Here is a 12154-nt window from a genome sequence, read left to right as displayed (position 1 = left end):
CAGGCAATAGCACTGGTAAGTGACAGTTGGACATGCCTGTATATACAACCATGACTCACAAGATATGTGAGTTACGTGTGTACAACAGCTGTTGTACTGTAAGCAAGCTGGAAATGTAAGGACAGACAGTGTACTTGTAAGAAATGGTGTGGAATGGGTGCTATATTAATCAGTAGCTCATGAAGTGCTCACAAGTTCTGAACAAGTGCGGAGCATGAAAATACAATACAGATAGGGTGTTGGATAATATCAACCCACAAGTGGTGACGACAGTCATAATTAGTGGCACCGCACTATTACCCTGCTGAGTATGGTATGCAAGTCCATGAACCATTATCAACGTAGATGTTAGCAGTACAGATGTACATGACAGTATGGATGTTTGACTACATATACCTTCGTATGTCACAGGAGTGTTCTACCAGTGGCCTGTTGACAGAATCAGCACTACAAAAGGTGCCAGAGTGACATGTGCATATCACACCAGTGCCAGCTACAGTAAAACAGGGTTAATGTGTTGTACTCCACCCTTATTGTAGCCCATACCACACAGACAAATGTGAGGCATCTGTGTATGTAAGGATGTGAATGGCCATGACCTATGAGCAATAGCTGTCTTAGTGTTGTGAACAACATACAGAATGGGCTTTGTGGGTGAGGTGTGTGACATATGTGCACATTCTGACAGATGATATCAGCATTGTCACCTCTAGGTGAACATCCCTGTACCCATCAACTACCACCTAGGCTGCGGTCAACATTATGGACACTGTGTAAGGGATGGTGCTATGCAGTTCACCTCCCTGAGATGGTGACGTCTCCAGGCCCCTTAGGTAGTCATACGAGGTACCCATGTCATGACAGGGTGCCATCCATGAGCATGGAGATCATTGGACAGGCATACACAGCACTCGGGTGACCAATATTGGATCACATATCACCTTTAAGGGGTATTGGCCATGCGTGGATGGGTGATACCAGCCTTCACAATCCTCACCTCCACTATGCAGCATGCTGTCTACCTTGCATAAAGACATGTGCTACACTATGATGTTGGACATGCTACATGTCCATATCCTGATCTGAAAGACATACGTAATGGACAGCCACCATCCTACTACTAGGATCGCCACACGCTGGACAGATCCCTGTGCCATACATGTGACATACTCCCACCATACCATGCAACCGTGTCCATCAAAGCTGCACCTGTCATCTCTGTCATACATGGTGTGATGACCACATGGTAGATGTAGTATCAACTGTCTGGATCAGTTATGTGGCACTGATGCACCTCGCGGTGGCAAAATGGCTGTCGGATACAGCTAGGAAACCTTGCCCGTACATGCTATAGTTGATAACCATCCCTGCGAATGACATCCGACTAGCCATTGTCCCATGTCTCTCACATGTGCAAGACAGGCGATCCGTGGCAGGATGTTGAACAGCTGTACAGTGCCGTGTAGACGTATATGGCAAAACACATGCATGTAAAGGTTTCCATGCGTATGTGTGCATTGTCACTGCTCAACTCAAGTCCATTAAGGCAGTGTATGTGTTGATATGTGACATACACAGCATCAAGGTCAACAGCATTACCGTGGACACATCCAGGCATGTGCTGATAGATAAGAACACCAGTGCAGGCAAACAGACATGCCCACATCAAGACAGCATTCACATGGAGTATGAACAATGTAATGAGGTGACACACATATATGGTGATGATATCCAATGCATAACAGATGTTACATGTATGTGACACAAACATGTCAGTCATGTCAGTGTCATGATGATCTGCAAAGATAACTGTGCAGATGTACTAGATTTACTAGAAATGTATGTGCAGCAGTATATCTCTGTACATCTCTGATATTGTGACTGTCACCATCATTATGTCTTACAGATAATGCCTCGTACACGCCTGCCAGCGTACAGCCACCAGGAGGATGATGTGCTCATCCCGTACCTCCATGAGAACTACGAGGTGTTGTTCAGCCATGTGCCACAGCATGCCCAGCAGCATGACGACCTGTGGCAGGATCTTCGCAGGAGGGTGAATGATGTGGGTGGCCATAACCGCACCTACCAGCAGGTGCGCAGACACTGCATGGACTTGATACGACATGCAAAACAGCATGCCACTGCAATCACCAGGGAACAAGGTGGAACAGGTGGTGGGCCACCAACCCAGCCCCCACTCACACACACTGAGGAGCTACTGGCCAGTCTGGGGACACCCTCAGAACAGCATCCACAAACACTAGCTGCCATTGTGGAGGTGGGTGTCTCCCAACCAATGAGCCTGGAGTTGCCTGGTAAGTCAGTACTGTACATATGACTATTATATCCCATTTAGTTGCATGTGTCACTGTACATTATGTAATGTAACATCATATGCAAGGTATGTTAACACACATGCTGCATACTACAGTATGCTACCCTGTGTATGCACACATGTGCATCCTATATGCTATTGTACAGGCGAATGTGTTAACATGCACAGTGCACTCTGTGGCTGTCATACAGTCATGGCTAATGTTCAAACTGCTGTGTCACCCCTATACAGGTACCTCTGGCATACCGCACAGACATCAGTCCATTGCAGGTGAGATATCAGTATCAGGCATGTTAAAGCATAGATCTATTCGCCATGTGGCCAGTTAACACTTGTCCACTTGATGTTCGGTCCAGTCATGATATACAGGTCGCATCACCCATCATTCACACTGGCTACCCATGTGCAATATATACAAACAAAATGATACACCGACATGAAACCACAGTATTTGTCATTGCTGCATGTGTGGACATATGTACTATACATTGGAACAACACGTGTGGTACGCAAAACAGTACCACACAGTGAGCTGTGATATGGGCAGCCCACAGGAGTCACCATTGTGTTATATGCCCCTGCAATGGGTGCACACATTGTGATGTGCCATCTGACATGTCCCAGACACGTAGTGTTCTGGCTGCAATATTGTCACACTATCCCATAACCCATACCCGACATACCAGACATACAACCCGCTGTCTGCACAGGGCTGTGCAGACAACGGGTTGTCTGCACAGCCCTGTGGATGGTGACATATCTGACATCTATGGGTGTATGTCATATGGGACAACACAGACATGTGAGATAGACAGCCATCACACACATTTGGCCAACACATGTGCACACATGGCCATGGGGGATGGCCAGAGACACGTAGCCACACAGTAGATGTGATGTGTATACACCCTGTTGCACATTGTCCACACATGGTCCAATTATAGCCTTAGTTGACCGATTATACAGTTGATGTGGTACACTGGAAATCCTAAAAGCCTCTGCACAGCTAGTGGAGGTGTCACTGAAGTCTGCCATATAAGAGATGTTGAACATCACGACTGTGTCATAGCATGACAGTAGTCACCTGTACAGCTTCCACAGACTGACACCACATCAGGCCACAGATACTGTACATTTCCCTTGCTGCTGTAGGACAGCACCTCGTGTGTGTGGGTCATCAATGTCATGTGGGATATGGTGAATTGACAAGTCTGCTATGTGTGTACATGGTTGCCAGGCAGCTAAGACTCTGTAGTAGTTGTGCAGGGGTGTCATCTGTAGGTCCTCTCACATGGCACAGCATGGTTTGGTGTGTATACACCTCAGCATCGTGGGTCACAATCCACAGTTATGTCATGGGTATGCATGCAGTTATGGCTATGCAATGTGTACATATTATGCACTGTATAGCAATATAGATGCCTCATGATGCCATGCAATGGCACAGTGTCTGTACTTCACACTGTATAGCAATGTAGACGGCTCACACTACCCTTCCATGATCATGCACATTTGCTAAACATGCATTCTATCTGTAGGGCATACAGACAACACCACAATGTGATGCCCATTACGACGCTGTACATGTGTCAGGATACCATTGTGTCAGACATGTATGCATGTTAATGCACACGTCAGCAGATTACATGTCAAGGTCATGTCAGCCATGTATACTGTTATCCTGTTCTGGTCCACATGGTGTATCACAGGGATGCATGCATACTACCATGATTGTGTGAACTGCATGGCTAATGATATGAGACCTGCTTGCTGTAGTGTGCACCCCAGGGAGGTATGCTAACACCATTAATGTCTGAGCTGCATGCCATCTGCTGTATCACATGCATGCTGCATGCCGTCTGTCAAATCAAATGCATGGTATGTCTGTGTAAGTGTGTGTGTGTGTGTGTAAGTGTCTGCGTGTGTGTCTGCGTGTGTCTGCGTGTGTCTGCGTGTGTCTGCGTGTGTCTATTGTAATTTAGAGTCTTTCTTTGCATTCACAGGTGATGTAGGTGCGTTACCCTCCTGCGGTCCATCTGATGTTAGTGTCCCCACAGATACTAGCAGTGATGAACATACGCATGAGGTACAGGCAGGGTTGTCAGGGGCTGAATCTGTGCCAATGGTTGCCATCCCAGCTATGTTCCCCTCTTCCCTGCACACAGTTCTGCTGCCAACACATACCGCATCATCAGTGGCCATAGAGGAAGGACAGTCAGTGTATGTTAGTGTGGAACAGGAACATGTGGTGGCTACAGAAGGTGTGTCTCCACACCATGGTGGCAGTGTAATGACTGCAGATGTGCCACACCGGCATGTGGCCGGTGCTGCTTGCAGGAGGACCTCTAGCAGACATGCACCTGCAGGACAGATCGCAGCAGCTGGTATCACCAGACGCATGTTCCAGACTGTAATGGCAGCACAGGCACGTGCTGAACGGCAGAACAGAGAAAGGCAGAGGCTGCAGAGGGCTGCTATCTATACCCTAAATGACAACATCCAGGCATTGGCAAATGCTGAACAGCAGATTGCTGATGTTCTGGACAGGCGATTGGTTGACATGGTCGGAATCCTTGACCATGGTATGGCAATCAGCGAGCGTGAGCTGTCTGTGCTGGAACATCTGGTAGGAGTGAGGTGTAGGCCACGTGGACGTAGGCCAGCTACACCACTTAGTGCAGGTCAACATGAGCGTGCCACCTCACACGCCCGCTCCAATAGTGCCGGTAGCAGTAGCAGTGCAGCTGGTGCTGCGCTGTTCACACCAGGACACAGCAGGCCATGTGGATGTGGCCCTGGACGTTCCCAGCGGGGACACGGTTCCAGTGGACATGTATCGTCGGACAGTAGCCAATCTGTACCTTCGTCTGGTAGTGCCCATGCACCCTGGCAGGCACAGGTCACGTGGCCGGACACAGTGAGCTGTACAACCTGGTCTGTATAATCTGGAGCTGTCAATAATACCCCTGTGTAGGCCTCACAAAAGGCAGAACTGTGTGCACACATACACGCACACAGTAAACACATCTGTAGGGCACCACAACACCCACATGCATACTGAACAGACATGTCCAATCATATCACCGGCCCTTACCCACACACGTCATCCATTGGTGTAGCCTATGCCCCTGGCAAACATTATCACCCTGTGCATATGATGAAGCCTGTGCCGCATCCCTGTCATCCACACCATCGGTGCAGGGACATGCTCAAATGATCTGATGCACAAGGTGAACAGAATAGTGAGAGAAGTGTATATTACATTAGTTGTGTAAGAATAGTGAGAGAAGTGTATATTACATTAGTTGTGTAAGAAAAAGTGAGAAAAGTGTATATTACATTAGTTGTGTACTGTTGACACGCACCAGACATACCATGTAGTACAGGTTTAGCATGTATTGTTCACAGTATGCGTCTCTAACAACATGTTGGTAATGATGCCCTGGTTCCCTCCTTATGGTCTACTTGCATGTGCCTACAGGTAGCAGTGTTCGCAGTCTCCCATGTGTAACTGTGGAGTACTCACAGGCATGTATGGCAATATCAGCATGCTATACGTAGCCTCAACCTGACTGTTGAAAAGGCTAACATACCACAGATGTCCACACATATACTGATCCAGAAGCATGTGGGCAGTTTAATGAGCTACAGTGGCTAGAGACGTGACATCCATACCAGGTCACATCACAGGTATGTTGACATGGTGCAGAGATTGTACACAGCGGTCCGGCCGATGAGAACATTAGAGGCCACTTGATAGCATGAGGCCTCACTGTGTAGCAGTAACACCCTGTCACATTACAGGAACATGCCCAAACTCACGGGGTCAACAACACTATAACGCACACCCCATAGTGATGAGGTGAGGACCACTGCCTATGCGGTCATCACCCTCACAGTACTGTGCACCCACACGACACGACACAGAGAAAGAACATGTATAGGTAGCCAGTACGGCCGAGATCGATGGCATCAACAGGGTAGTAGACTGCATCACCATGAGGGGTTAGGGATCCTGTGTGTTCTGTATGGTAGCATACACCATCACTCCATGCACCAGACAGCCATACACACACACACACACACACACACACACACACACACACACACACACACACACACACCGTGGAGACCACAAATGTCATTCACATACGGATAGCTGATATGTGTGTGATACACATACCACCCCTGCCTACGTCATGCTTTCCACACTGCAGTATGTACAGATCTCTACAACAGTGTACAGGGGTGTGTAACAACTGGGATGCATTTCCCACCATATGTGGCATATATGGTCACACAAGCAAACACCCATGGCAGTACTGTGAATGATGCACCTGCTAAATGATGATACGTCTGACAGACATGCAGCAGTATTGGCCGCATTATGTCTACCAACGGTACATCCGGCAATTCTGCTGCTATATGCACACAGGAGGATGTAAGTGTTACAGGTGTCAAATGACTTACAGTCAGTAACACCTAACCGCTGTGTAGGTTTTATGTCTTCACCATCAAGTAACAGTAACATAGCGTACTGTTTGCACATGTAATGGTAGGATGGCGTGTGACACACCTGTGAGCCGTCCCCAGCAAACGTCCATCTGCACAGGTGGATCACCACTTTATGTACACACATCCATCCATACCTGATGTACATCCTACCGTACTGTCAATATGTCACCATATACAGGTGTCAATGATGGGGCTGCATTGCAACTGCATGTTGTAGTTGGGCACAGATGAATTACATACATCAGCTACTGCACATGCATGGTAGCTGCATGCACACTACAAATTGTACATGTGTGTTGGTCCTACTTGCCTGTCATGTAGCCATGTTTGTATGCATTGCAATTGGTGGACATGTGTGATGACATAAATAACACATGGACGGTTGTATGATACGATGGGTGTCATGGGTAACTAGTACAGAGGGAATGTGTCCTCGGTCAACATTGCTACCTCATGTACTGTTAGCATTCAACAGCCATGGACCCACCTTCCATTTGCGTGCGTGTGATTGCTGTAGCCACTTGTCTGCATGGAGGACAACAAAAGCTATACTATGTACATATGTGTTGTGTCTGGTCCATGCACATATCCACTGTGATTACATGTATGTCATATCCAAACATGTGTGTTCTTTGGTGTACAGCGACAGTCATCTGTCACAGCTGTGTAAGACCCAGGGCCCCTGGTATGTGTAGAGCCGACCTGGTTATATACAGTGGTATCATTGCAATGCATAACACATGATGGAACCCTGTCGGTACATGTGTAGTCTGCACAGTTGCTGTAGACCTATGTACAGTCCACTGGTCATGAGTCATACAGTGTTGTGGTAATGTATGGCTGTGTATTGCTGGTCCAATGACATGGTGATGTCTGAGGGCTACATTGTAGACTGCGGTGTGTACCTCTGTGATCTGCACCTGAGACATCTGTGATGGCTCCTGAGTGTGTACTGGTCAGTACATGTGAGTGGCCTTCATGTACGTGGGGACAGTAACACCATACTGTGCCCTTCCATGTTTAGAATTATTGTGCATGCAAGATGGCCCTTTGCAATTGCTAAGTGTGTGAGCATGCCCAGTACGCCATTGTGTAGATGGACACAGTACATTCCAAACTGTGCCCTTCCATGTTTAGAATCCATGTGCATGCAAGACGGCCCTTTGCAACTGCTAAGTGTGTGAGCATGCCCAGTACGTCGTTGTGTAGATGGACACATAGTACATTCCAAATGGACGTGTGATACTAAGCGTATGGGCATGCCCAGTGACACCTTGTGTCGGTGATGTGCCTCTGTGTATGGGCATGGCCATTGACATCCTGTATAGCGATGGCGGTCATCCAGGCAACAGATGTCCATTTTCAACGTCAAAATGGATGCCTACATTGAACACACTGGTTGACTGTCTTGAAGGGTGTACTGTCTGTGGCGCTTCCCATATCTATGTAGTGTTGTTGTAGTGCTCCGTAGATATTTAGTTGCCCCGATCTCACCACTGCCGTGTGTTTGTCTATGTCTAGCTTGGGACAGTAATATGCTTTCAGACTGCTCACTCTCTATACAGTCCCTATTGGCGCCCTTGCCTTTGTGGATGATGTCATCAACCTAGAAGTATGCCTCTGGGAATGCTGTGTTCAGTAATCTCGGTCGTGCATTCTGTAACTGCATAATGCTGTAGTGTGACAAGGTAGTTAAGTATATGTTCGACTCCCAGCCCTGCCAATTGTGTGTGTGTGTGTGTGTGTGTGTGTGTGCGTGTTTCCAGCTGCCTGGGGACAGAGTAATGCTTTTAGATGGCTCACACCACATACATTCCCCATCGGCGACTTTGCCTTTGCGGATGATGTCACCCACCTAGAAGTATGCCTCTGGGAGTGCTGTGTTCAGTAATCTCGGTAGCGCGTTCTGTAACTGCGTAATGCTGTAGTGTCATAAGGTAGTTGGTGTATGTTCGACTCCCAGCCCTGCCAAGTGTCTGCCTGTGTTTTTGTGTGTGTGTGTGTGTGTGTGTGTGTGTGTGTGTGTGTGTGTGTGTGTGTGTGTGTGTGTGTGTGTGTGCGCGCGTGTTTCCAGTTGCCTGGGGACAGAGTAATGCTTTTAGACGACTCACACCACATACATTCCCTTTCGGCGTTTTTGCCTTTCCGGATGAGATCATCCGCATTGAAGTATGCCTGTGGGAGTGCGGTGATGCCGGAACTCGGTAGCGCATTCTGTTACTGCATAATGCTGTAGTGTGGTAGACTAGACAGGTAGATGCTCGATTCCAGGGCATGGCAGGTGTGTGTTTGGCAGTTATAGTGTATGTGTTGGTATCTGTGGGTGGCTAGCTGCAGGATGTGTCCAGTTTGTTTTGTTGCTGACCTATTTAGTGTCCACAGCCCGCATATTCTGCCAAGACACTGGGTTGTCAACACATACAGTCGCCAATAGGTCTGGTGAGCAACTGTCAGCAGCCCTACTCTTACCCTTGCTACGGTCTGACCCGTGTGACGCAACATAACACACGTGCCTTGATATTAACAACACTACATGATGCAGGTGGCACATGTAGTTTCCTTTCCATTCCTGTCTAATGCACTGCTGTCATGTGGTTCGCTGTTGTGATATAAATGCCATATCTACATATGTGTGTACATCACACACATATATATATATATATATATATATATATATATATATATATATGTCCATGTATATATGCCTACAAATAATATATGTGATATATGTTGATGTAGAGGTGGACATAGATGTGAACATATGTCTGGGGACATCAGCACTACTGACTATTTGTGCCGGATGATCTGTACGTGATAACCTGGGATCTATGTATATCTGCCATGGCGTGGTGTTAATGCACATAGTCTGTAGTGTGCAGGGCCACAGGTTGTAGTCGTGTAGACACCTGTTATTTTGTTTCTGGGAAGACCATGGGACATCGAATATGGTGATGGTAAGGCACCTGTTGCCAGTTGTGTGTGGATCTGAGCGACACTGAGCAGTGGTTAATATGTTGGAGGTTTGATATGGGTCATATAACTATTCATTAGAAGACTATACTATGCAGATGAGGTTGACTATGGTGTATCACATTTATCACCAGGGTGTGCTGCTGGTCCCTGGAGTGTGTGTGTGTAATCAGCCAGGTGCAGGTCTCGCATATAGTTGACAGCATGGGAGGGGGGACAGGCATACTGTACATACATTGCAGAACTGTGCCTCAGGACTGCTTCTGCCTTAGCAAACCTAAGCTAGGGGTGTGTCTATCTATACCTGCCTGGTGACGTTGGGAGGGATGACAGCAGTGGTGGGGTAGTCAGTGTGTACAGGCTGCACAAACAGGTGTTGATCAGCACAATCAGCTGATGACATGGCCAGCCTGCACATGAACAGTACACATTAATGCGAGCAAGCAGCATACACACATTTCACCCACACTCTACACCACTGGTGTATACCTGCGGGGACATTTCACGACACAGTCCAACCAAATGACACGGGCTGCAGCAGGCAACATATACCAACATGTGCAGGAGGCTGGAGAAGTGTGGATGTGTATGCTGCCGAACAACCCTTACTGGGGTAACATAAGACTTTATAGACCAAGGGTGACGGGCTGGGGATGTTGGAGCACTATGGGGTGGACAGAGACCTCCTGCAGCAGCTTGTTGACCTGTGGCTAACACATCAAACAGGTCGAGGGGAACGCATCACAGTGGATACCATGGAATGTGTTGGCCTAGGTGTACTAGCCACAGGTACCTCACACAGCACAACTGGGGATATCATGGGTATCTCACAGGCATCTGCATCCACAGTACTGCACCAGTTCACAGATGCCATGTCAACACATGCTAGTGAGCACGTACAGGTCCTCCACACACGTGATTAGTGGACCAGCAATATGAATCTGTTCAACCACATGGATGAGTACCCTGGGGGTACTGGGCGCTATAGCCTGCACACATAGCACCACCCGGGGAGCAGGGTAGGGACTACAGTCAGTGCAGGGGCATACCCTCCAACAGCTAGGCCCTATGCGATGGCCAGGGCATGAGACTGAATGTGTGTGCTGTCTGCCCTGGAAGCTGTGATGTGTCCGATATATGGCGTCTGACACAGCTGTAGCACACCAGTGCCTATGTGGACATCCCCTACAGTCTCCTAGTGGGGGATGCTAGGTAAACACTGGTGTAGTGGCTTATAACATCCATCAGCAATGCACACACACCTGAACACTCACACCATAGTGAGGCGGATGCACAGGCAAGACATATACAAGTGCATGTGTTTGGGATGCTCGGTTCACAGTTCTGGTATCCGGACACATCTGTTGGGGCTCTGCAGTATTCACAAGCTACATGCATACATGTTGCTATGTTATTTGCTATGCTACACAATGTTATCCTGCAGTAACAACTGCAGCAGGAACATCATGGGGCAGGGCCACACAGCCCAACACCATTGCCAAGGCCTGTACAGGAACAGTGCGACTTGGTGAAGGAACTATCTGAGTAGGGCAAAGTCGGCGACAGCCCGTGCACAGTATGACCTGCCCTTGGCAAAGAGGCAACACAAGGCATATGCACTGACACAGTAGGTAGCCACGGATTTCCCCTCTCTGACCAGCACACAGTACAATGGATGCCAAACATGACAGTACCTGTGCTCGGCCATGTATGGGAGGTGCACTGTGTGCATCCGACATAGGCAGCACTCCAGCACAGTCCTCCAGTCCGTAACACAACCAGGGTATGTCTATTGACCTAGCAAGTGACAGTTGTATTAGAATGTGTACTTGCCCATTGCTCTGGTATGTATGTGAGCATACAAGTGACTGTGGCGACCAAGTGTTAGGGCAGCAGACAGTACACATCGATAGTGGCACCATGACCTCTGTAGCACATACGGGGGCCACAATGGTAGGCTGTAGTACACAAGGTGTCCTAACCCACTGCAGATTATGGGCTGACCATCATGTGTGTCCGTACAGCCCACACACGTTCCATGCAGCTGGAAAGATGTGGACCAATACAGACAAGTGATATACGATGGCCTATGGATATGCCCAATGACTGACCCCAACCCCCTATGACACACACAGATGACAGCAGGCCAGGCTGTTTGATGTAGGATGTGTAATAGGACGTCCAATACCACTGTGCTGGTAATTAATGCTGGGAACTGACATACCCTGGTATCCCTCCAACCAGCAATTTAGGTAGGTCCACACACTGACATGGAGTACCCGGCAGACCAGTACAGTAGCGGCAGATGTGTACAACTGTTGGCTGTGCCCC

This window comes from Protopterus annectens, chromosome 2.part0, assembly GCF_019279795.1.
Source record: "Protopterus annectens isolate FY-2018-M chromosome 2.part0, PAN1.0, whole genome shotgun sequence".
NCBI lineage: Eukaryota > Metazoa > Chordata > Ceratodontiformes > Protopteridae > Protopterus > Protopterus annectens.
Note: the sequence above shows the minus strand (reverse complement) of the source record.